Here is a 25,075-nt window from a genome sequence, read left to right on the forward strand (position 1 = left end):
ACATCTGTGCCAATCTTCCTCTATTTTGTGTGGGGGTCACTGCCACAGCATGGCCGCTGACAAGTGGTATAGGTCCGTGCCTGGGAACCAAACCCCAGCCTCCGAAGCGGAGTGCATTGAACTTAACCACTAGGCCACAGGGCCAGCACCCTGTTTTGTGCTTTTTAAATATATTTCTCTTTCCTTAGAAATGAATAATTTCTTAAGTCCTTAATGGAATCTAAGTACATGAAAGAAAATGTCTACTTTAATAAGTATCATTATTTTCTAATTAAAGTTTAGTATTAAATTAATATGCAAAGAAAAACCCAGCGATCTCATAATCCTTGAGATCTGAACCAAAATTTATCTCTGTGATTCTAAGGAAGTGCTAGAAATCAATACAGCTAGCTAGAAAGATCATGTTTATAATTATAACATGGTTATATTTGAGTCTGATGAAATTCGGAATACAAGTGGGTAGACGTCAGGACAATTCAGACATGCAATACATTTCAGAGGAAATCAGCAAGAGGACAGAAGAGCAAGGTGGCAGGGAGAGCTTCATCGATTTGCCTGAAATTACTCAGGAGAACCAAAGGCAAACGCAGTTCTCATTTTTAACCCACTGCTTCTACCATATAACACTCTTTGTCTTGACTGATTCGAAATGGAATTCACCCAAAGTACAACCTCATCAGCATACAGCGAGGGAAAGTCTGTGACCTTGGTCTTCTCACCTGCTCACAGGGTGATCTTTGAAAAGTAAAGGCACCTCTGAAAAAAAGGACATTATATTATACAGACATCTGAATGGGGTCCCTCTATCATGTGAATAAAACTTACACCTGAATAGACTTTTCCTCATTCACAGAGACTGCCATTCCTAATTTGAACTGAAAGATAGGCTTCTTGAAAGTATGAATTAAAACAATCTCTTGTCCTTTATCTTCTTTCAAAGAAAATGCATAGTTTCAACACGATATTTGCATAATATTTTATAGTTAATTTACATATGCATCTATAGTTATATTTACATTTCAAAGTACTTTACCTCCCCATGAAGTTCAGCAGGATTTCTTTCTCTCCATTTGATGAGTGAAAAACTGAGATGCAGAAAAGAAATTCAATTTACCAACCTTCATAATGGCCTAATTCGGACTAGCGAGCAAAATAGCTAGCTATAGGGGTACTAGTTAATAGTAAATTAGTTGAGGGTCAATTTCAGAAAGTCAGCCAGGTTGGTTTCAGGACCGTGCAGTCTTGATGATTCCACACAGCTCCTTACAGGACTTCCTGAGTTCTTAGCTGCCTCCTAGTTTTCATATACCTGTGAAGGAATAAAATCGCTTGTTGTCAAACAAAGCATATTCCACAAAGCACTCATCAACTAAATTTTCAAAAAGCAACAGCTGCCTTCTTAGGGAACGCTATTGTTACTTCTGCAATTAATGCAAGGTGGCCAGCCGGCCTCCACATGAACCACTCTATTTTACTCTACCTGGAAAGCCACTTAAATCAAGGAGAGAGAATTTCCAAGGGATTCTCCATAAACTGCGAAGAACGAGAAGAATTAAGGGCATGCATTCCACAACTTGTGCAGACATCCGGGCAGCCTGGGGAGCTGGATGGCAATCTCTAACGTAGACATTTGCAAAAATAAGAATGACGATGAGAAAAGAATAATAGACGCCATTTACTGAGGGCTTACTCTGTGCCAGGCGCTGATCTGAAGTCTTCACATAATAAACGTTTGATCCTCGCAACCGTCCTACTACATGGGGGCTAGTATTATCAGAGCCTCCTGGAGATGAGAACAGAGGGGCGAGGAGTAACTCACCTAAAAGTCATGGGGCTGCCGTGCAGTCCACACTCAGACCCAGCAGTCTTACCTAAAGCCATAGGCTAAAAGCTGCTTTGTGTGCAGATGCATTTACAGATGTCAGAGGGAAAACAAAAGTTTTGATGGTTGCAGATGCAGCTAGAATGATAGATTACTGTATGGGCGTAGAGTTCCATTTAGGAAACCTCTGGAGAAACATTGAAATGTATTTAGTGAGCTAAAAAGAAGACAAAACAATTTGGACATCTTATGTTTAAAAAATACATCTATAGATAAATGGAAATAAAGACAGCAATACACCATTAAACAAGAGTAGATTATCATTTAAAATTGTGGTGGGACATCATGTTCTTTAACCATAAAACTACAGAGAGAATATCTTGTTGGCCAAGAAAAAAACAGAAGCAACTGCAAGTGTTTGATTCTAGGTCTCAGGAAGAGAGTTGAGGATGCAAATTTGCTGTTATTATTACTACTGCTACTACTGTGCAGGTTAAGCATTTGATTAAAAGGTTTTTCCAGGAGAAATTCCTATGAAGAACCATGTCCGGGCTTCTGAAAAGCTGAATCTTTGGAAAGAACATTGTCCAGAAAGCAGTATGACCTCTGGAATAAGAGATGTGTGTGAAATGTATTTATTCCTCAGTGTTCGTGCCAGGATTGCATTCAGTGGTAGTTAAAAATAGCTGGAAAGTCGAACTAAGCCAAGTACCAATTGCAATTTAGTGTGTATTATTTATTTAAGGCATATTACGGATCTTGTTTACAATATGAATACAGTGAATACTTAACAATAGGAATGCAATTATTTTATTAAAAAAAGAAGTTTGAGGAATAGGAAGAAAAGCCAATGTGCTTTTTGTGGAAACTTGAATGTGGAAATAAGTGGTTTAATTCTCATTTTTCTCTGTAACCCATGTTCGGATTATGTCTGTTAAGCCAAATACTGCTAAATAATCATCACTCGCCTCCTTCTTATAAACTCAAACCTGTTCCATGCTGGAAGTGTTGCCTGCAGCTGCGTCTGGAATAATACTGTGACTGCTTCAAAGTCCAACTTAAAAATAATGATTACCTAAGGGAAGAGAGAAACTGTGTTCGTCGTAACTGGGAGATTGAGACTAAGGAAAGCTGACTGGCCTATAGCAGCTATTCCTTACCGACAACAAACAAAAAACCCAGAAGTGGCAGGATATCAGCTTGGTTTGAGTAAAATTTTGGAGGAAAGCTGTGAATGAGCAGAGATTTGCATCCAGGTCGGCAAAGAGGCGGATGTGGGGAACCTGAGAACTCACGTTTAGAATTCACAGGAATTGTGTGGAGAGCTCTAAGCTCACATAGTCCATGAAATTGAAGATTAGAGTTATATTTACCTAAATATTCAGGAGGCAAAGCAGCCCCAAGTGACATCTCAGCAACAGTGGGGCACCGGCCTAGGATCTTAAAGCTGAGAAACTGGACCCCAGTGCAATGCAAGGGAGGTGAAATTATTACCCTGGAACTGAGCCCAAGGGCACTCTCATCGTCACTGCCAAACAGGCGGACCTACAGCTCAGGGAGGAAAGATGAGCGTGTTGATGCTTGGGTCAGAGGACAGTGGTGACATAACCCTGAGATCAACATGAAAACGTGGGGGAGTGATGTCCAGGTCAAGGCAGGTAGAGAGAGCAACATAGTAATTCCCCGCCTTGTCCGCAGCTTCAGTTACCCGAGGTGAACCGCAGTCTGAAAATAATAAACGGAAAATTCGCTACGTCACGATGCCTAGTCATTCACTTCACTTCACTCATCACACAGGCACTGCATCATCTCACCTCACCACAAGAAGAAGCCTGAGTGCAGTACAATAAGATATTGTGAGAGAGTGAGAGAGAGACCACATTCACATAACTTTTAATACAGCGTATTGTTATAGTTCTATTTTATTATTAGTTGTAGTTAATATCTTACTATGCCCAATTTGTAAATTAAACTTTATCATGGGTACGTACATATAGGAAAAAACAGTAGATACAGGGTTCAGTACTATCTATGGTTTCAGGCACCCACTGGGGGTCCCATCCTGCACGTAGGAGGGGACTATTGTAAACGCAGAGCATCCACTGATATCCTGCCAGGGCAATGCAGAACTAGAAATAAACTTACAACTAGTCAACCAGAGGAAACCCTGGAAATCGGTGATTAACACAGCTTCTAATGCCATTCAATCCTGAAAGAGGAAAGGAGGGCCTTGACCACCCAGCTTGAGATAATGGAGAAGGGCCTTTCTCTTGCTTCGCCTGCCGGGACAGACTTCTCCAGAGCCTGGTCTCCTGCTAAGGGGTAACTATCAAGGAAGCCTGGAATCCACTGGTCACAGACGCATGGATGCGAGCCTAGATAAGACATCTGTGGGAGGTAGTGCCAGACTGAAGAGGAGGATTTTGAGCTGTAGTTAGAATGTGTCACTGAAATGTTCCAAGGGAGGCAGGCCTCAGATGTGAGAAGCAATGGTGATTAATAGAAAAATTACATGGTCCAGAATTAGAAATTATACAAAGTCAAGAGTCATAAATCTCTGTCTCCAGGGCAGAATATCCAACAGCACTCAAACAGGCATGCAGGAATGCGGATGATGGTGTGATCCGCATGGCGGGGTTCTGAACTTGCACCAACAGGAAAAGAAGAGGCCTCAAAGTGTAACGTCTCCCCAGACTTTTGCAGTAGGCTGTATACCAACCCCTTCGTGACTGCAATTTGGAAGATCAGCTCCAACTGGACCAAGGTGGCAAGGAAGTGATTGACAGTGAGACACAGTGAGAGAAACCTAGCCTACGCACAAAAGGGTAAGACTTTCTGCCCCCAGTTCTTGCTAGTTTATGAAAATAGAAGATGGCTACCTTCAGGAGACATGCTACATGCTACCTTTAGGAAACAAACCTCACAGAGATCTGGAAGCTTAAAGTCAGATTCCCAGTCAAATCTTATTCAGGAGGCTGAACTCCCAACCAGGCAGGGTCCACAGTGAGGTCATTGTGAGGTTCCTCAATTCTGGTCAGAGGGATCTTCAGAATGACCCAGAGGCTTTGGAGGCATACTATCCCCGGTCCCTTCCAGGCGCATGTGTGGTCTCCCAGGCAACCGCCCCGTGACACCCGTCAGAGCCTGAGTACTTGTAAAACAGATTCAAGAAAATACAAGATGGTGCCTAAGACATCATGGAGCGGAACTGCACTCTATTTGTTTCACCTTCAACATCTCATGGACATCAAGGGGAAAATTGCATTAAAAAGAAGATTTCTATGTGGGGCCTCCAGAAACTGAGGTAAGAGAACGCAGAAGAGCCAGTTAGTGTAGATGCCCCCTCACACTCCTAGTTCCCAAAGGAAAGGATCAAAGACATGTGGGTAAACCCTGGCTCTGACAGCAGACGTAATTATGGAAGATCCAGCCTGGGAATTTTGGCTGCCCACACCCCACCACCATCAAATCCTCATGCACTTCTGTCTGCAGCCATGACTGTCTAACAACTTCCACTGACACGAGTGTCCCATCCTGGCTCAGAAGCCTCACGCAGAAGCAAAAAGATATGTCCCATAGCCAGCCTGTGCCATGAAACAGACCCTCAAGGAGAGTCTCAGAGGAGAGCACTGCCCGTCACCTAAGGCGGAAGCAGTGTTGGGGGGATGACAGGCAGCCACAGTTGGACACTGTCTACGGTCTTCCCCTCATCCATCCCCTGGAGAGACAATCTGTATTGCAGCAATTGCCTGAGATTGAAATACTTTTCTAGAAGATGTAATAAGATGGAAAAAAGTTATTTCCTAGAATTTCAGGAAATCGTATGAAAGGCAAAATAACCTAGTTATTGATCCCTGAAAAGAAAATTCAGAATTTCAGAAAATTCAGGGGAAAGGGACACTGGGAGAATAGTGAAGGAATAGACTCTAATTCCCAAGTGGTTGCTTGGGGTAAGTAAGGTCACCTACTGAGACCCAAGTTAAGGCAGTCAGTGGACCATGAGCAGGCAGGCAGGGAGCACAGGGGACTGGCCATATTCAGTAGTGACCCTCCCCCATGACACCCCAACATCCTTCATAAAGTCACTCAGCACACGATGCTTGGCTGGAGTAGATTTTCTCCTTTTATAGAAAACACCCGAACAGCAACCTCTGAGCCCAGGTTATCGTGGGGGATGTTATTAAAGAGCCATGAACAGCAACAGGAGTAGAGATGGGAACCTCTACTGAAAAACAAAATCACCAAGAGTGGACGGGTCCAGCACTTTCACAAGCCCATGACCTTGCGGGAGCGAGCCAGGCTTATCCAAATCTCCAGGGGCCAAGGAGACTTCTGAGATTCAATTTAAAAAATGAAAATAGGTTCTCCCAGTAGCTAACCCACTACCTAGCTCAGAATAAGAATCCACTTAGTATTTACTAAATGAGGGCTAACTTTTGGTTTTAAATTTTAAGTGCCTATTCTGTGCATGGGATTGCCAGGGACCACGTGCCTGTTTCTAAGCATCTTGTTCTCCCTTTGAAAAGGCATTGCCTGTGCTCAGTGACACTGAGCATACAGCGGTTAACACAGTATGTGGTAGTGCCCTGCAGAGACAGTGCAGGGCAGGAAGAAAGGGTGCTGCACCCATAGGTGCCGCCCAGGTTAAAGGGTCATGAAGACAGTGGCGTACAGGGGTTTGATGTGTGTGCTGATGTCTGTGTTGAGGAAGAAGGAAGATGTTTTTCATTCCATACCACAAACTTTTTGTTAAATATATTTTAACATATTCTGTTAAATATATTTCAATATAAGAGTTTCTTTTGTAATCTTATATATTTATTTTTATTGGGATATAATTTACACACAATAAAATGTATGTATGACTTCAATGAGTTTTGACAATTGTATACATTCACGTAACCATCGCCCCGATCATGATACAGAACATTTCCAAAACCTCAGGGAGCTCCCTCCTGCCAAGCGCCAACCCCAAACCAAACCACCACAGCTCTGACTTCTCTCAGCACAGATTAGTTTTGTCTGTTCTTGAACTTCACATGCACTCTTTCTCGTGGGGTTTCTTTTGCTCAACACGATGTTTCTGACATTTGATCCACAAGGCCTTTATGGAATGCCTTAGTCAGTGTCTTGGAAGGAATATTCCACTTGGGAAATGTTAGGAGAGTTGAATAAAGTAGCTACAGAGCTGTGGGTAAGGAATAGGGAATGCACCAACACCCTGGGGCGAGGAATAACCAGGAGCCAGCACCCGAAGGGGAGGGGGTGGGAGTGGTCACCTGACCCAGAAGAGAGAAGATGGCCACTTCAAGTGGGGTGACCTTCAGTCAGAGATGCAGCCAGCCTGGACAACCACGCAGGAAAGAAGCCGGGAATAAATACCCCATCTCTCCCTCTCTCCTGGTGCACGCCATTGACTCAGCACTCTAAGTCAGAGAGTGGGAGAGCCTGTGGATTTCCTCCAAGGAAGCCAGTCCAATGGGACGGAAAGGTATGGGAGGGTTCTGGAGGGAAAGACAGAAGGCATTTAGCACACGGCAGTACTTTTAGGAAAAATCCACAGTATAGACAAAGACCTGAGATACGATAGAGCACAGTATGTAGGAGGAGTGGGAAGAATATGGTCTCACTGCAGAGGGAACACAGTTAAGGAAGTTCTGGAAAATTCACTTCTTTACCTCTTCCTTCCTCCCTTCTCTTCCTTTCCTTCCTTTGTTTCTTTCTTCTTCCTCCCTCCCTTCCTCCAGGCTTCCTTCCCTCCCTGCCTTTCTTCCTTTCTTTGAAAATGACCGCACCAACGATGGACAGTGATTGTGTGTTTACTACAATATGCGAGACACTCTGTTAGGAGCTTTATATACTTGATGTCATTAATGTTCCCCAAACACCTATTTTAGAAGAATAATTATCCCCATTCTACAAGTAAAAAAGTTTTAAAAAGTTTACCTGTGAGGCTACAAAGTAAATAAGTCACAGTCCAACAGGATTAATAACCCACGGACAAAAACAGCCGTAATACCCAGGGGCTTGCAAGAAATGACAGTCAAGGAACGCACGCTAGAGCGAGCAGGGAGGGCAGCGGGACGATGCGGCGCTCCTGGTGAACTCGAAGGAGGGGAGACTCGCCTGAGCAGAGGGCAGAGGGCATTCCAGCTGTGTGAACAGCAGCAGCAGAGACAGAGGGAGAGCGGCAAGCTGCGAGTTTGGAGACTAGAGACCGTCTACTTCAAGGTGATCAACTTATGCAAGATTAATAAGTTCTAGAGATCTACGGTGCCACATAGGGCCTAGAGTTAACAATGCTGCGTCCGACATTTAAAAACTTGTTAAGAAGGTAGATCTCTTAAATGTTCTTACAATTTAAGAAAGGGGGAGAGTAAGAGACTAAGACAAAAGTAGTGAATAGTGAAATTCTGAGTTTCATTCCACAGACAATAAGAACGCAGTGAAAATTTTGATCAAGGGATGTACAGAATCACTACGGATCTTCAGGAAAATTTGTCTTGTGTCAGTGGGCAAAACAGATGACTCACAACAAAGACGGTTGGGAAGTTATTGTGATAATCTAGGAGTGAGGTTCTGACTAGAGTGGTGGCCACAGCAATGGAAAGAGACAGTCCTGAGATGGATTGCAAGGAAAAAATCAATGGGACTTGGCAACTGGGTAGACAGGGTCCTAGAAGAACAATGAGTAGTGAAAAACTAACCGGAGAAAGTAAGCTGTGTGGGTGAGCACTGGGCAGAGGGGAGAGCTTAGCAGAGGGGCGGAGTCTAGGGCACAGCCAGCACCAAGGGAAGGAGAGATGCCAGTCTGGTTTGGACAAACTGCTCTGAGGCATCCAGGGAGAGCTCTTCAGCAAACCACATGGAGGGAGCAAGAGGGAGACAGGTGGAGAACTTGTCCTCAGAGAGGCGACTGGTCCAGCACTGGGAGTGCAGGAGATGGCTAAGGGAGAGAAATACTGACAAGAGAAGAGGGCCCACGGTGAAATCTGGAAGTCCCTCTACACTCAGCTATTCAGGCACCACAGTGCAGATCCAAGGATTTAGCGGTGGTCAAATTACTGGCTGGCTGGGATTTGTTGGCCAGAGGACATTTCAGAAGTACAATAATAGTCCTTAAAACACAGACAGCATGGGCACTTTCCTTAAGTCTGAAGTTGCCATCAGCACTTTATTTCTAGAACATTCTTTCTCTGTTTAAATCAAATCATCAAGAATTGTGCTTCTGGGAAATGCTATACCAAACACTTATTAAATATGCAGCCGTGCCGTTTGTTTTTGCATTTTTCTTAAGGGTAACAATTAACCTTTAAAAAGTCTGACCTTTCCGAAAAGGTAGGCCTGTTGGTGGGAGTTCTCTGAGGTGTTGGGTAAATGTTTCAGACAAGCGTTTGCTTCACAGGAAACACGGACTTTAAGCTGCAGTGGTTTCCTTACACAGTAACTCTTTGAAATGACTCATTTAGCTCATATTTTTAATTTGTAAAACGAAGCCATGAAGTGGAGTCATGGGGGTCAGCCTGTGGCATAATGAGACTACCGTCTCCCAGAGGACTGAAGCTAAACCTTCAGCCAAGCATTCACATCTTACCAACAGGCCAGGGGCACATGTGCCATGGCAGATGCTGACGTGGGATTATCCTGAAGCTTATTCTCAACCAGTGCCTCAAGTCCAGCCCTGCCCCAACGCGGATCAGCAGGAAACCAGCCCAGCAGCCTGTTAGGGACCCTCCTTTCCCACCACCAGCCTCTCCTCTGTTCCATTCACGCAATTCACCATTGAAGGGCTCTTTCTACTTGGAAATCTCACCACATTCTTCCCTGATTAAAACCCCCAGTGTTCCCATGTTTACCCAGGACGCTATGAAGGCCCTGTGATCTGGCCGCCACTCACTTCTCTAGCTGCATCTCCTTCTCTCGAACCCTGCCCCTCCCTCAGACACACGCTGTTCTTATGCCAAACCAAGGTCCCCGTGGCTTCCTAGGTACCGCCACCCATGGGCGATTTGCATTCCTCATTCCCAAGGCCCCTCCACTTCCTCATGGGCTAATGCCCACTTTTCCTTTGAACACACCTCAGATGTCGCCTCCTCTGGAGAGACTATTCTGACCCACTTCCAAGGAGTTAGGTGACTTTACACACCCATAGCCTGGTACAGAGGCAGGCTTCATAACAGGGACTCTGCTCTGTCCTCTCCATCACCTAAACTGGTCCCAGCTTCCGCAGAACCACACACAGAGGAGACCCTTAAGGAATGTTGATGCAGTCCATACAAGAATAATTGAGTGAAGAAACAGTGTCCTCCAAAGGTTATACCTGAAAAGCACACATGCACACTTGTCCTGGACATTTCTGGAAAATGAAAATACTTATGGTATCTGTAATATTCCAACAAACAAAAGTGGTACACACAAAGGATTTAACTGAAGCAAGCCAGAGGAAAGGACGATTTACAGAGATTTAGGCCGCATGAGGGAAGCAACAACGGATGCAGAAGCACCGGGCCTGCAGGGCCAAAGGGAGAGAAGACAGTCCTTGAGCCCAAGGGAATTCTAGGCAGCTGCTGTCTCTCCACCGATGGTTATCAAACTGTGGCACCCAGACCAATAGCATCTTCAGCACCTGGAAACTAGTTAGACAGGTCACTCCTCAGTCCCCATCGCAGATCTACAGAATCAGGAAGTCTGGGGTGGAGGCTGTGATCCATGTTTGAACAGTCCCCCAGAGGATTCTGATACACATCGAGGCTTGACAACCACAGCTCCAGACTCCAGAATGGCAGTTGGCAAACTGTCCAGTGGGCCAAACCTGGCCCGCTGCCTGTTTTGTTATAGCTCACCAGCTAAGAATGATTTCACATTTTCAAATGGTTACATTTAAAATGGTTCTATAAGAACCTAAGTAATATCATTAATTTTGTCTCTTGGGTCACAAAGCTTAAAATATTTACCATCTGGTCCTTTACAGAAAGAGTTTGCCAACCCTGCTCTAGAGCAACACAATTAGGGAGAAAGACTGAGAGCCAGCCTGCCCTCCACCCCCTGGCCCAGGGCCTCCATGGGCCAAACGCACGGGAAGCCAGAGAGTGAGCAAGAGTCCACAGCTGAGCTCCTGGGACACAGAGCGGGGCAGAGAGAGATGGGACCACGTGGGGAAGGTCTGGGAGGGGTGGCAATGGGAGAACAGCCAGCACACAGTACACCTACCATTTTTAGGCTCCATAAAGACCATCATCTTCTCTTACAACAGTATGAGTCCTCTGAGAGAGGAAGGAAAGCCAGGGAGGGACAAAGTCTCATCACAATGCAGGGGCAGGAGAAGCAGAGAGGAGGGAAAGGGCCACGTACGAAAGTGGTTAAGACTACAGGCTTCGAAGCACAAGAGGCCAGAGTTTTGTTCCATCTCTTCCACTTACAAGCTGAGCAAACTTAGATAAGTTACTTAACCTTTCTGTGCCTCAAATGACTCATCTGTGAAACAGAGGAAAAGAAGAGTATCTACCTGATAGAGGGGTGTGTTGCAGACGGAGTGAAACACGGCCTTTGAAGTATTTACCATCACAGCTGTATGACCATAGTACACCTGAAAAGATGTTGCTCAGCTGGCCTTATCCAAGCTCATCTCTAGACCAGGCTACGTGCTAGGTGATAGCAAAAGAGAGGTGGGTAAGACAGAGGCCTCACCCTCAGGGAACTCAGAGTCCAGTTGGGAAGAGAAAAGAACAGAGCACAAGGACCTCGAAGTGAGAAAATGGCCAACTTCCCCGGAGCGGATGGAGCTTCTCAGGAGAAGGGCCATTGGAACTCAGCCTCAAGGGTACCTAGTGGGGTGGGACACTCAAGAGATGCAACAGCGTGCAAAGGCACATTTGCAAGGTGTTTTCAGGAAGTCTCGAGCAGCTCTGCAAGACTACAGCTTGAGTTCCCATCCTAGGGGGCTGGGAGTGAGGCCAAGGAGACAGCAGGCACAGATTACAGGGGATCATCCATGCCATGCTAAGGAGTTCACGCCTAAGAAATTGGGAGCCATTCCCAGAGGGAGTAATAAAACTACTGAGCAACACCCAATACGGAGTGTGAGGAAGGGAACAAGAGTCGGTGTTGGCACCAGCACCAATTGTACACCCAGATTACAGCACAACAGTGCCCCAACACAGTGGGGAAGGCACACGGTGGGACATCCTGAGGACACAGATGAGCACACACCTTGGTTAACTGATGAACACCTGGTGCTCAGAGAGAGGGGTGGAAGCACAGGTCTGTGGTCAGCAGTGGGGCTGCGTGGGCAGCAGAGGGATGCTGCCAGCCATCAGTAAATCTCTCCCAAGATGTATGTTGGCCAAAACTCCCCTCCTCTCACCAGCCCAGCCATGCAAGAGAACAGATGAAGAGGATTCATTACCTCAGAGGGCCAGCGAAGATAATATTCCCTTATCAGATAATGAGAGTGCTCTTCAGGAGCTGGGCCTAAACGCGAATCTATTACAAACACCCATCCCAGACGTGAGGTTCCAGAAATGCAGCATCATCACAAACTCCCTGTGTTTTTACAAAAAAAAAACCTGATACTCCATACATTCTAGACACAATTAGAAACGCAAAGGTAACAAAGTCATAGAGGGAGAAGGAAGGAAAAACAATATTGGTTCTAGAAAGATGGTTAACATGAGGAAATATTAATATTGATTTCCCCTTTAACAGCAGCAAGGGTAATCAAGCTGGATTGGGGACTCAATTAACACCCTGAATTTCAACCCAAGCACCAGACGCAAAGCTGGCCGTCCTGAACATGTTAAAATTCTGTTCGAATCAATTTAAAATAATTTCCCCTCTTCTTGTGATGTATTTATTAACAGACTCAATGAAAGAATTATTCGATCCCCACCCGTGAGTGAGTGGGCTGCAAGTCCCGTGCCCCAGGTCCACTAACGGAAGAACCGGAGTGTGGAGGGGGCCTGGCAAGGGAGGCAGAGATGAGGATGCATGTGCCTGGATGCCCAATCCCTGAACACGTTCCGAGATGCACCTGGGGCCATGTCGAGCCAGCATATGTTGGTTCCCATGATGGCAAAGTAGTGTCTGCTCAGGCATCGGGCGGCTCAGCGCAGTCCATGATGAGCAAGAAGACGTCCAGAAAACAAGAGATAAGTCTCACACTTTGTGACAGCCAGTGTGTCACCACATTCACGCTGGAAAGAAATTATGAAAGAAGGAGGGTGGATACAAGGATATAAAAGGAAGAGCAAACATCAGCGATCTTCTTTCCCCAACCCCAACCCAACTCAAAACAATTGCCAAGTCCTGTGAATTCTCCTCTTAAGTAGCTACTTGGTCATCTCTGCCGCCTGACTCTCCTGCCACTTTCCTAGTCCAGGCCTCCATGCCATCTCCCCTGGATCATCTGGAAAGCCTCCTTATCCATCAGCCTGGGACAAGTCCTTTGCCACCCTCATCCTTCCTCTCTTGGAGGATTGTCACCGAATGGTGTGTCTAAAGCAAAATTACAGTCATAGCTCTTGCTTAGCATTCTCCGAGGGGCCCCACCACCGGCTGTGTAATCCTAAATGGAAACACAGCCTCTAGCCTCTTCTGCTGCCGTCCTAGTCTGCCCCCAGCCTGCCTGCCGGGGCCTCGTGTAATCCTGGTGGACTTTATTTCCCACAGCACACAGCCGGGGCTTCTCATCTCTCCACACCTGGGCCTTCAGGGCCCTCCTCCGGCTCACGCACCTGGCAAAGTCCTGTCCGTCAGCATCAGGGAAGCCCGGCTGCTGTAACAAACAACCCAACCCTCAGGGCCACAGCATATGCGCCCCTTCACCATACAATGCAGGTTGGCTGGGGGTCATTCAGGGATAAGGGGCTTGACATCCCAGGGCCCCAAGCACTCTGCTGCATCTTCTGCAGCCAGCTGGCAGGTAAAGGAAGAGACACCTGGTGGACTGGAGGGAGGGTTTATGGGCCATCCTGAGGGGAGAGTGGAGGCTGAGTACATCATTCCTGCCCACATTCCATTAGCTGGGAGATGGAGCGTATCTGTGTGCCTCATGAGAAAAAGTAACTATTGAGAACAATTAGCCCGTGTCTGTGGCCACATCTTCTTAGCGCTGGGCACCACGCAATCTCCTTCTGAGCCTTTGCTGCTCGCCCGCCCCCTCCTGGCTGCACTCAGGGATCTTTCTCCTCTCTTACAGCCACCAGACAGTAGGAGCACGGAAGCAGTCATGATCTTTACCTCCCTTCGCCCACACCCCTACCACCAAAAGGAGCCATAGTGTGTGTCGGGAAAAGGCTTATTTGTCTCTAAAATACTGGAACAAAGTGAGAGGAAACAGGACAGGGTTACGCATATGAGGATGGGGGAAGGAGAGGAAGAAGCGAATTTTTTCAAGTAGCCCCCTCCAGCACGACTGGGTGCTTGATAAATAGGCATCCAAATGAGTGAAAGAATAGAAGGAACACACAAGCAAAGTGAAGGAAAAAGAGCATTTGCATCATTGAAGAATCATCTGCATCAAGAATAACATTTTATCCAGTTCATTGGCGTGCCAGGCACTGAGCTCAGCTCCTTTTTTTTGTTATTTTTTCTAGTGCTCAGCCATAACCCCGTGAGGTGGGCACTGTCATTATTGCTGAGAGGGAGCTGAGATTCAGAGATGGTGCCCCAGATCACTCCCTCAGACACGCCTGCGATTAGGACCTGAACACAAGCCCCCCACACCTGAGGGCGGACAGGACGACAGAGGATGCGAGTTAGAAAGAGGCTATTTCTCTAAAACAGGGTGCACTTCAGGGCAGGTAGCCGGGGGTCAATCAGAACGTCCCAAAGCCTGGCGGCAGAGCAGACAGGTTCCGCTGAGTTCTCTGTGATTCCGGAAGAAGGCCCCTCTCCGGGTACCCGTGACCAGGCCCCAGTCTCTCACTGGAACCAAGCAGGACTGCGGGAAACAGATCTATGGCAGCACTTGTCTCCTTCCCGTAAAGAGCAAACCTCCTCTGCAACTCTGCCCAAATCCCGCAGGCTGGGCCCCGTCCCTGAGCAATGCTCGTGCATCCCCGGAAAGTGCATGAAAAATGTTAGTATTCAGAGTTGTGTGTTTCATGTTTAAATTAGAAACACTTACATATTAATTCGTATTCTCACCATTTTTGTTATTACTTTTGAGCACTCAAATTATTTGTGCCCTGCTTTTATGAGGGCCCTAATCTTAAGCTCCGAGGGCCTAAAATTGTCATTCAGACTAAATTAATAGCAGTTTTATTGGCTCATTATTTTTGACATCTGGTTGGAAGTGCAAAGCAGTAACTATTAGGTAATAATCGCAGTAGGCTCTGATTAGACACTAATAACATTAGCAATAAACTTTAAACGTGGTTGCCATGAAGCCTGATCCAAGGAAGAGGACACTGGGCCACTCCACACCGAGGGAAGCTGGGCGAAGGGGGAACCCACCTCCCGACGCCTGCCCCACCGGACCACCGCATGTCTGTAACCGAGTTCCACAAAAACAGGATCTGATTCCGTAACAGGAAAGAAAAATGACGGTAGACAAAAATTGCATTGCTTAAATGGAAATATAGCAAAAGAAATACCCTGTCTCTCCCACTTTTCTTTTCCCCATGGCACCTTCCACCCATCTAGCAAATGAGATGTGTTAGTTAGCAGGCTGATTGGTAAGTTTTTGGTTAGTTAAATTGTCTATCTTCTTCCCACTAAAATATGTTTGATGAAAACAGCAGAGTGTGTCTATTTTGTCCACAGCTACATTCCCAGTGCCTGGGATGGCGTTTTGAACATAGTGGGCACACAGTTCATGTCTTTTGAATGAATAATCGTCCCTACCCTCAGGGATCTTACCTGTTTAGAAAAGCAAGCTGTGCTCTCCCCAGCCTCTGCCCAGAAAACAGCCGACCTTACAAACACCACACGTAAGGCGGCCTACAGGGCACATCCCAAGCAGTCTAGGGGCAGTTCCTGGAGATGGGACAAGCTGGAAGTCGTGTGGGTCAACAGCCATGTCAGGTCTCTCAAGGGGCAGGGTGGAGGACGTCTTCTGGGAGGAAACACCGAGCTGAGCACAGAAGCAAGAGCACATAGCTGGTTCAGATCCCAGCATTGCTGCTTGCTCCCTCTGTGCCGGGTCCTTGAGCCCTTGAGCAGGTTATTCAGCCCCTCTGAGCCTCAGTTTCCTTGCCTGCAAAGTGACGACATTGTCCACCAGGTGAGGTTATGTGAAGATGAGATGGAATAATGTCTGCCAACAGCCTGACCTCGTCCACACCGAGTGCTCAGCAATGTGACTTCTCCTTCCCTCCCTCCTGACATACCAAGAGGAGGAGGAGAGGTGAGAAGGGGTGGGCGGGCTCCTCCCACTGATCTCCACTGCACAGAAATCTCCTCCCAGGACAGCCAAGACTTCAGGAGACCGGCAGGCCCTGAGAGACAACCGAAATGCAAACACCGGAATCAAATTTGTTTCCTGAAAGGAAACGTCTTCTCAAGAGCTGAGCTGGTCTCCTCCAGCCGCAAGGAGAACTCAGCAAATCTAGATGAGCCGAAGGCCAGCGGGAGGTGCTAAGCCATCATCTGTAGCATTGTTTTGGCCTCATGTGGTTCCACATTTTCCAAAGAGTTTCATAGTGAGTTTACTATGTCACCAGCCACAGCCAAAGTTCCTCTGGGGTGGAAACAGGGTCCTGTCCCTCTTTTGCATAATTCTAACAACTTCCACGTGTACAGCATTTACACAGACATCAGCTCACTGATCCTCAGAACAACCCCATGAGGTGGGCCTGAGGCACAGGCATCAGGATTAAGCTCCCACTTTACCGATAAAGAAAGTGAGACTTAGAGCAATTCAGTGTCTCATCCATTCCCCAGGTCTAGCGGGTGGCTGATTCAGGATGAGTATCCAGTTACTCTGACTTAGATCTAATGCCTGTTTCACTACATAATGTAACATCCATATATCTCAGCACTCAGATGTCCTGGATACGAATCAGACTGAACTGATGTGCAGAGAAATTGCCTGACAGCTCCATCGCCATTCATCGGCATGTACTAGATGCTAGCAACAGTCCTGGTTCCATTGTGTACACTATTTGCTCCAAACCTCAACACAACCCTATGGGTTTTACTGCCCACCCCCATAAACCCCTTTAAAGATAGGAAAATTCAGACCAAGAGAGGATAAATAATTATATCAGGGTCACACAGCTAGAAATTGATAGAAGGGGGACAGAAATTAACTCCAAAACCAGACTCTGTCCACTGTGCAAGGACACCTCTTGATGCTGTGCAGTAAAGGACCACTTGGAGAAATGAGGGACCCCCTCCTCTGCAGACTCTGAAGGAGGGAAGGAGCTCAGTGCCGTGACTACCAGATCTCTTTGCTTGATCCAAGGCGATGGTGTAAACAGATTGAACTGGATTTGAATGCCAGCTCCACAAGGTAAAAGATCTTGGTCAACTTACCCAAGCTTTCTAAACTTTGGTTTCCCAATCTATTAAATAGGGCTACTGGTATGTACCACATAGGATTATCGGGAAAATTCAGTGAAACAATCAATGCAAATCATTAAGCACTGGTGTGTGGAAGGCACTCCATCCATCCCTTCTCTCTCTTCCAACATGAAAGAAAGGATAACACCGGATGTCATGCAAGAAGAATGTGGTATAAGAGGAGGTTCTATTGAGCAACAGTCACTGGAGATGGCCTGAGAAGTGGACTGGGACCTCTGAGAGAAAACCAAGGAGGATGGCACGCCAGGTGAAGGCAGCGGGCAGAGCAGGCCTGGAGGTGTGTCTTGTCTCCGTCGTCTCTTGTCTCCGTCGTCCCCCAGCAGCAGGGCCTGAGACTCTCGAGTTTCCAAACAGCCCTATTGCTGGCTTTTGTTACAGTCCGTCCATGCTCAGACAGGAGGCACACACAGGGCCCAGCCCATCCTGACCTGTCTCCCCTCACAGAAACCCAGTCAGGCCTCCCCACCCCGTCGCAGTCTGGAGGCTGTGGCCTTGGGCCCACGGTCTCCACCAGAGTTTGTTGAGATGCACTACCGCAAACTGCCCTCCTCCTGACGGCTCTGCCTCCAGCCTCTTACCAAGGCTAGGTTTCTCCTCTTCCTCCCCAAAACTGCACCTCTCTTCCTGTTTGAGGCAGCTTTCTTCAACAGCTGGGGACGGTAAACTGAGGCAGGTGGGGTGGTGAGGCGGCCATTGTTATATTCTGCAAGGTGGCATCGTCACCTGTGGGTTTGAAGGACAGGAGCCTGTAGGGGCTTGAGTTGTCCCACTGGCTTCCAAGGCTGCTTTGCTCTGTGTCACCACAACCCACCCCCACCCCCACCATCATCCAACAGACAGCTGCCAGCCTGTCCGTGTGTGGGAAGGCACATCCCTCCCCGGAAACCTGGCATCAGCCCAACTCATTAGTCCCCGGGCTAATATACGTGGCTGATATACACAGCTAATTATGAGCTTTTCTGGTCCTGTTTCCCTCCCTCAAAGCTGCCACATTTAGCGTGGCTTATTAAGTCCCAGCTATGTTGACAGTCCCCAGGTCCCTTTAGGGCCAAAGTGGAGCCTCCAACGGGCCATTACTGCAGACGTGAGATGAACATCACCGGCTCTGCCAGGATCGCGGATCCGCTTTTCAGCCGGACTCTGAGGCCTTTGAATTACAGTTTGTGAAAGCACCAGCTCCTTGAAAAACCTTGACAGTGAAGACAGATGGACTGAAAACGAATCCTCTGGGAGGGTTTATAGTCTATAGATGATCCTACCAAAGTGGCATTGCTCCCTCCCCTTCGGCACCCCACCCGGCCACCCAACCCTTCCCCAGCACCACAGCACAGGTCGCCTGGGTCACACAACAGAATCGGGGATGGAAGTGGAAACTGACCAAGGCCGCCACAGTCAGAAAGCCCTGGGCTGGAATTCTGACTTCATTTATGACAAATGCTTTATCCATCTCTCTCTGAGTCTTAGTGTTCCAGCTGTAAAATGGGGTACAATATCGTCCCAGACTGTAGTTGTGAAGATCAAAGCCAAGAATTCAGGCAAAAAGGCCTAGCACAGAGCCTGGCACTAAGTAAACACATAATGAGTTACCTTCTTCCATAGTCACTAAAAGGGCTATTGAGAAAAACGTTGAAGGAGATGACACAGTAGTTGTCTACTCAGCTGTACATCAATGGATGTCGCGAATCCTGTTAGCAACGGGCCCAGGCTCTGAGGCAATGCTTGCTGGTCAGTTGGTTTCAGGCAGTGAAGTCTTAGCTACAAGCAGTTTGTTAATTCATGTTGGTGGGAATCCTGGGAAGCCCCCACTCCTCCATCAATACCTATCTCCCCACCTAAACTATCACAGTCCTTTGATTCCTCCAGAAGAGTTCCATTGTAGAGTCCTAGCAGTGCTCCCTGCGGGAAGAGATCAAAGAACTATGATTCCAAGGCACAGACGCAGTAGCATCACCCCCATTTCCCAGCCTATCATGACTCCCCATTGCCTGCAGGAGAGAGTGAAACTCCCAGGCAGAGCTTTGGATGCTCTTTAAAATCTGGCTGCAACATGTATTTCCAGACTCAGCTCTCCCAACCTCTCATGACACTATCACATCCATTACACCACTTGTCTCGCAATCGTTCCCCAAACCCACCGTGCCCTCCCACAGCTCCTGGCTTATACGCTTGCAGGCCCTCTTCCTGAAACACCCTTTTTCTGTTTGTTGAACCCATGAACTCAAGGACAGGTCCCAGGCCAAACCCTCGGAAGCCCGGCAGGCTGGGCGCACCTCTGGCTAAGACCAAGGAAAAGAGGGAAGGCAGAAGGAGACAGTCATTTCCCGAACACCGTGTTCCAAGCACTGTGCTGGATGACTCACATGGATATGCTTATCTCATTTTAATCTTCAGAACAATGCTCTGAACTCTGTATTATCTCAATTATGTAGGAGAGAGAACAGAGCTGTCAGAAGTTAAAGTAACTTCTTGCCCAAAGTCACACTGTTAGGAAGCGTAACGGAGATCTGACCCCAAAGCCAGGGCACTTAGCTGCCCATTTCCTCACACGGCCTCCCTTCACTGGGTTGAGCATTTCAAATGCCTGGAATGGATAGTCACAGTTTATGGTCTCGTGGCCACCTCTGGCTCTGAGCTCTGGCTTCTGAACTCGCTTCCTCGTGTCTGCCCAGCAGCCACCCAGGTGAGTAACTCAGCTCGTTCCTGCTTCTCCATCTCTTGACAACTAGCGTCAACCAGTTCAAGGGCATTAAAATTTACAGAAGTCACCGAGCTCATGGGAGGGGTTAGCTAGGACCCTCCCTTGCCAAGAGTGCCTGCCTGTGGTTCTTAGGTTAGAGCAAAAAGGAGGGAAAGTAGTTTCTTTTGAGAACAGACATCATCAAGCTCAATTACACTGGATTGCATGACAAGGAAGTGGGAAAACAGCACGGGTGCATTTCAGGGTCCCTGAATGCCCCTCTCTGGCCAGCCATCCTAAGCCTCCTTCACGAGCGCTCCTTCTCTGCTTGCCCACTGGTTCTGTCCTGCCCCTTCTGGCCTCTTCACTCCAAGTCTGCTCCGTGCTTCTTACTGTCTCTTCACAGGGCTCCAGGCTCCTGCTGATGGCTCCCACACTTACCTCTCCTTCACTCCAAACCTTTGATTCTGACTGCTTCTAGATATTTTCTCCCAAATGCACCAGAGAAACCTAAAACTCAACAACTGCAAAAACAAGCTTGACAAACTTTCCTTCTCTTCAACAAACACTTCTTTTTCCTGATTCCTTTCTCTTATATGGCAACACCTACTGAGCTGACCAAATCATAAATCTAGGAGTCGTCCTTGACCCCTCCACCTCTTTCCTCACCCCTATCCAATCAGTCATTCAGTTTTGCAGATTAATATGCCTGTTTTCAGTCATCTCCCCTCTATTCTAGGACCACCGCTGTAACTCAGGACTTAACTCTTAATTGGTCTCTCTGTCTCCTGTTTCATCACCTCCATTTATGAGTCACAGTGATGTTAGGGTCATCTTCCTGAAATGCAAATCTGATTTTGGACTCTCCTATCCAAATCCATCAACATCTCTCCGCAGCTTTCAGAGTATGGCTCGAACTCCTTAGATCCACACATGATACCCTCAAGAATCTGACCACTCCTGCCTGTCTAGCCTTGTTTGCCACCACTCCCCCAGTTATACAACGTGGTTCACAGTTCCCCAGTCCCCAAGCTGCTTCACACTCTGTGTCTTTGCACACATCACTCTCTCTGCCTCAGATGCCTTTCTCATCCTACCCCTGCTCCACATTTGGCCAACTCCCGCTCATTCTTCATCACCAGTTTATGGGTGGCCTCCTCTGGAAAGCCCTGAATGGTGCCAGTCTGATTTAAAAGGCTCACCCCTGTTTCCCATAACAGTAGTTCACTTTTGTCATAGAACACATGGCACCTTCCTGTCATCTGCCTTCACACTTAAAAAGAACAGGGGTTCCACTTGCTTTATCTTCGTACTCTTTCAGAATATCACAGGTCCTGGCTCAGGGCCAATTAATAGATGTTTGTTACATGCATGAAAGAATGAGTGAATGAATCCTGGGAACATCTATAAACTCCACTCAGGTACTTTTGTCTCAGAAATGTCGACCTTAGTGGAGTTTATAGATGTTCCCAGGATTCATTCACTTATTTATTATTATTCATATTATTCATATGATATTTATTTTATTTATTGCTATCTATTATTATTTCTTATTATTCATATTATTCATATGATATTATTAATATCACTTACAGACAGCAAAATCGCTAATCTTTTCTACGTACTCACAGTTGCAAAACTCCCAGGCACTTCCCCCTTCTCCATTAAGCAAGTCCAATTGGGCCTCTGGCCACGCCGGCCCTGGCAGGATGGAGGAGAGGAGTCTTCCTAAATGCATTTCCTCTCTTGGTTTTCTTAGCTACAAAAACTTAGCTCAGACATTCAGATGCACCTGAGGAGGACCAACTGAAAGCACCTCGTGCAGGAAGGGGGGCTCCCTCACCCAGAGTCGTGAGAAAAGACACTTCTCAGATTTGGTGGCATAGAATCCCCTCACGACTTTCCTCAAAGCCTTGTTGGAGTCACCCCCGGACTTTCTGATCAGCGGAGAGGGGCCCAGAACACTCGTCTGTAATGAGCAAGCGGTTCTCACACAGGTGCTCTGCGCTCTTTCTAAATACTGCTTTAGGTATTTAGAAAACAGTCCTACTCATTCCTAAGCCAAACGTAATTTGCTGTGCTTTCGAGGCCCCCTCTGGGACGCAGTGCTCGGAAGACCAACCGCATTTGATATTCTGTTCAGAACTAATGGGAGCAATCACTTCTCCTCCGCTTGGAGAGCCCATTAGGAGAGCGGGTGAGATAAGCATTTAGAAGATCAAGATGCGTTTGGAATATCATTTATGATGCACCCTGCAGGGCTTCTCAAAACAATTCCTGCAGAGAGAGAGCGTGTGTGTGTCTGCCACGCTGACTCACTACGTCCATCTCACCCTCCACAAACACACATATCCTTGTGTCACCTAGTTTACCATTTAGGGTAAAAGTTAACCCAATCTGGAATAAAATGAAATCCAGAAATCTCTGGAGCTTAGCCTCCCTCCGACTTCTGCGGGTTTTTCTGTTTGCTTGCTTCTTTGTCTGTCTGGGTTATTTGTTTGTTTTCAGTGATGGTAGGTGATCACTGTACCCAGACATGGACCTGAGCGCTCAGCCCCTGCCCCAGCTCAGAATCCAGGGGGCTCTTCCTCGGGCAGTCCAATTCTGCTGAGGCCAGTTCTTTTCCTTGCAAGCATTCACATTCCTTCAGAATCCCCAGTTCAAAAACAGACATGCATCAAAAAATTAAATTAATAGTGTAAATTATTTGCCACAACAATAATACAGAATATATACTTACCACTGTGCTTTCCTAAAGATTTCTGACCAGGTCAGCCTGGTGGACACTGGTCCTTCACTCTGAGCTCAAAAGAAATGAAAGGCGGGGAACTCGGAGCCGGGAGGAAAGAGCTAACACAAAGCGCGTGTATTTTCTGTTTTATTCTACAGTGAGAGGAATCTTTACTCATCTGCCTTTTAAATCATGGCGAAAGTTTCCTGTCGGATTTTAAGCCTCCTTGTCTACTTCCAACAAGAAAATAGGTTTGGTTTCGGTTTGCCGTTTTTTTTTTTTTTTTTAAGGGTTTATAGGTTTACTAGCACAAGCAAATTAGCATAAATGAGATTTTTAAACCATCGTATAGTCAGAGATCCCAAAGGCAATATTCAAAATCTTTGTATTTCTCCTTTAGGCTCTAACACGAGTCTCTCTCCAGATCTCTGAATGACTGTTTCTCTGGCAAAGCAACTACGCTGGCAATCACGATAAGTAATAGTACCAATACTGTGTGCGAGACCTCCCTTTGTGCCAGGCTCTATTTAAGGAAGTCACTTATATGAGCACTCAGTCTTTACCACCATCCTACAAATGTTACAGATGCAGAATCTGAGGCCAGAGCAGCCACCATATTTTCCCCAGTTCACAGAGTTAGTAAGTAGCAGGGTGGGGAGGCCAACCCAGGCAGGTGGCACCTCAGCGCTGCTCGTAGCCCCAACTCCCCACTGCCTCTGGGGGACTGAAGGTCACGCCTGTGCTGGGGGGCTCATAATATCATCAGCCCTAGACTGTCATAGCCTCTCACAGAGTGCAGCAAGTTTAAGGTACGGGTCCTGGTGCAGCTTTTTACAAATCACACAGTGGACAGCCGAGTCCCACTTCCTCCAGAATGTTGAAATGGAATCACAGAGCAGAAAAGCGTGATCCACAAATGGACAGCAGCTCTTAACAAGTCATTATCTTCACCACCTCAAATCCTTCCTGAAAGTATGCCTTTTTTCCCCGTTGAAGGTTAACTGGTTAATTAACTGGTTAATTTAATGGAAAGAAGGAGGGAGAAAAAGTGGAAGGAGGGAGGAAAGAAGAAGAAATTAAGATAAAAACAAAATCCTGCAATGAAGAAATGGCAGAACGGAGAGTAGAACCCATCCCTCATACTCCAAAACCCAATTTGAGAAGAAATTATTTTCTACGCCTTTTAATTTAGCTTTGTGGTAGTTTTTGAAAACTCTTTTCTTTGAGCATTTCAGAGGAAATCTCCCCCTTGGAATGTATTGTTCATGTCACAGGCATATTGGAAGAACATGGGGGATCATAATAATCATCTCACAAAAGACACACTCAATATAGCAGAAAGATTGTGGTTGGTCAAATAACCTGCTCCATGAAGGCTTGTATGATAAAGATCCAAGGTGGAAAGAGGTGGTGTTCTCTAGTCCAGAGCAAAGCCACGTGCCTTCCTCATGGCCCCGCCTATCGCAGGTTTGCCATTTCTGCAAAGAGAGCAATGCCACCCCTCCAGAGAAAAAGGCGACTGGGAGGCCACCCATGGCACTCATGAGCCCTTGCATTATTATTATTGGTGTCCCTCTTATCCTCATCATTTTCATTATTTATCAGTGGCCCTGATCTCAAAGTGAGTAAAGCGTTCTCTGGAAGTAATCTGTTCCCCCAGATGTCCGAGTGAATAATAGCTTCCCTCTCTCAGAATAATTGTGGGGTTTTTGGCCAACATGCATACCACTCTGTTATGGTTGCCATTTCACGAAATGATTAAACCTAGTTGTTTCACCTGCGGAAGGAGGAGGGTCACCAAGATGGTGGCCACCTCTTCTCTTATCCTTCAACAAAGCTTCCAACATGGGAAAGAGACAATCAAAGCAAACTAGGAGAAATGCCCAGCAAGTAAACTACAGCCCTGCCCAGGAGGAAACAATCATTCGTTCCCTGGGGAACAGCCCTCACCACCATGATCAAGCTCAGAAACTGCAGACTCGAATGTCCACTGGGGCCGGGCAGATGACAAAAACTAGTGAGACTCAGACCAGTGAAGACCTGGGGACGTTGCAGCAGCAGGGACCGTGGTATGCCCCCTCTAAATGTAGTCTCAGTGTTGCCAAACTCTCAGATTTTTCCAAAAAAGCAGGAAATTGAGATTTTGATATGAAATATCCCATTTTTCAAATTTGGTAACTATTTTAAATTAATAAACTGTGTGGGCCAGGAAAACCCATTTCCTGGTCAAATATGTGGTAGGACCTCTCATGAGCATCTGCTGAACTGAAGGGGCCTTCGGTCCAGCAGGTGACTCATGGTGACCTGTGGGCATGGCCCA

General features: G+C 46.8%; 1 long non-coding RNA gene across 1 annotated transcript; it reads right to left on the bottom strand.

Annotated features, from left to right (window-relative positions):
• Nucleotides 1-441: 441 nt before the first annotated feature.
• LOC139076739 (uncharacterized) lies at nt 442-22,901 on the bottom strand. Its single transcript, XR_011528645.1, has 3 exons — nt 22,765-22,901; nt 15,683-19,243; nt 442-1,309 (listed from the first exon to the last, which is right to left on the bottom strand). It is a non-coding gene; the product is annotated as an uncharacterized lncRNA (long non-coding RNA).
• Nucleotides 22,902-25,075: the final 2,174 nt, after the last annotated feature.

The sequence above is a fragment of the Equus przewalskii genome, chromosome 17, assembly GCF_037783145.1.
Source record: "Equus przewalskii isolate Varuska chromosome 17, EquPr2, whole genome shotgun sequence".
In the NCBI taxonomy this organism is placed as follows: Eukaryota; Metazoa; Chordata; class Mammalia; order Perissodactyla; family Equidae; genus Equus; species Equus przewalskii.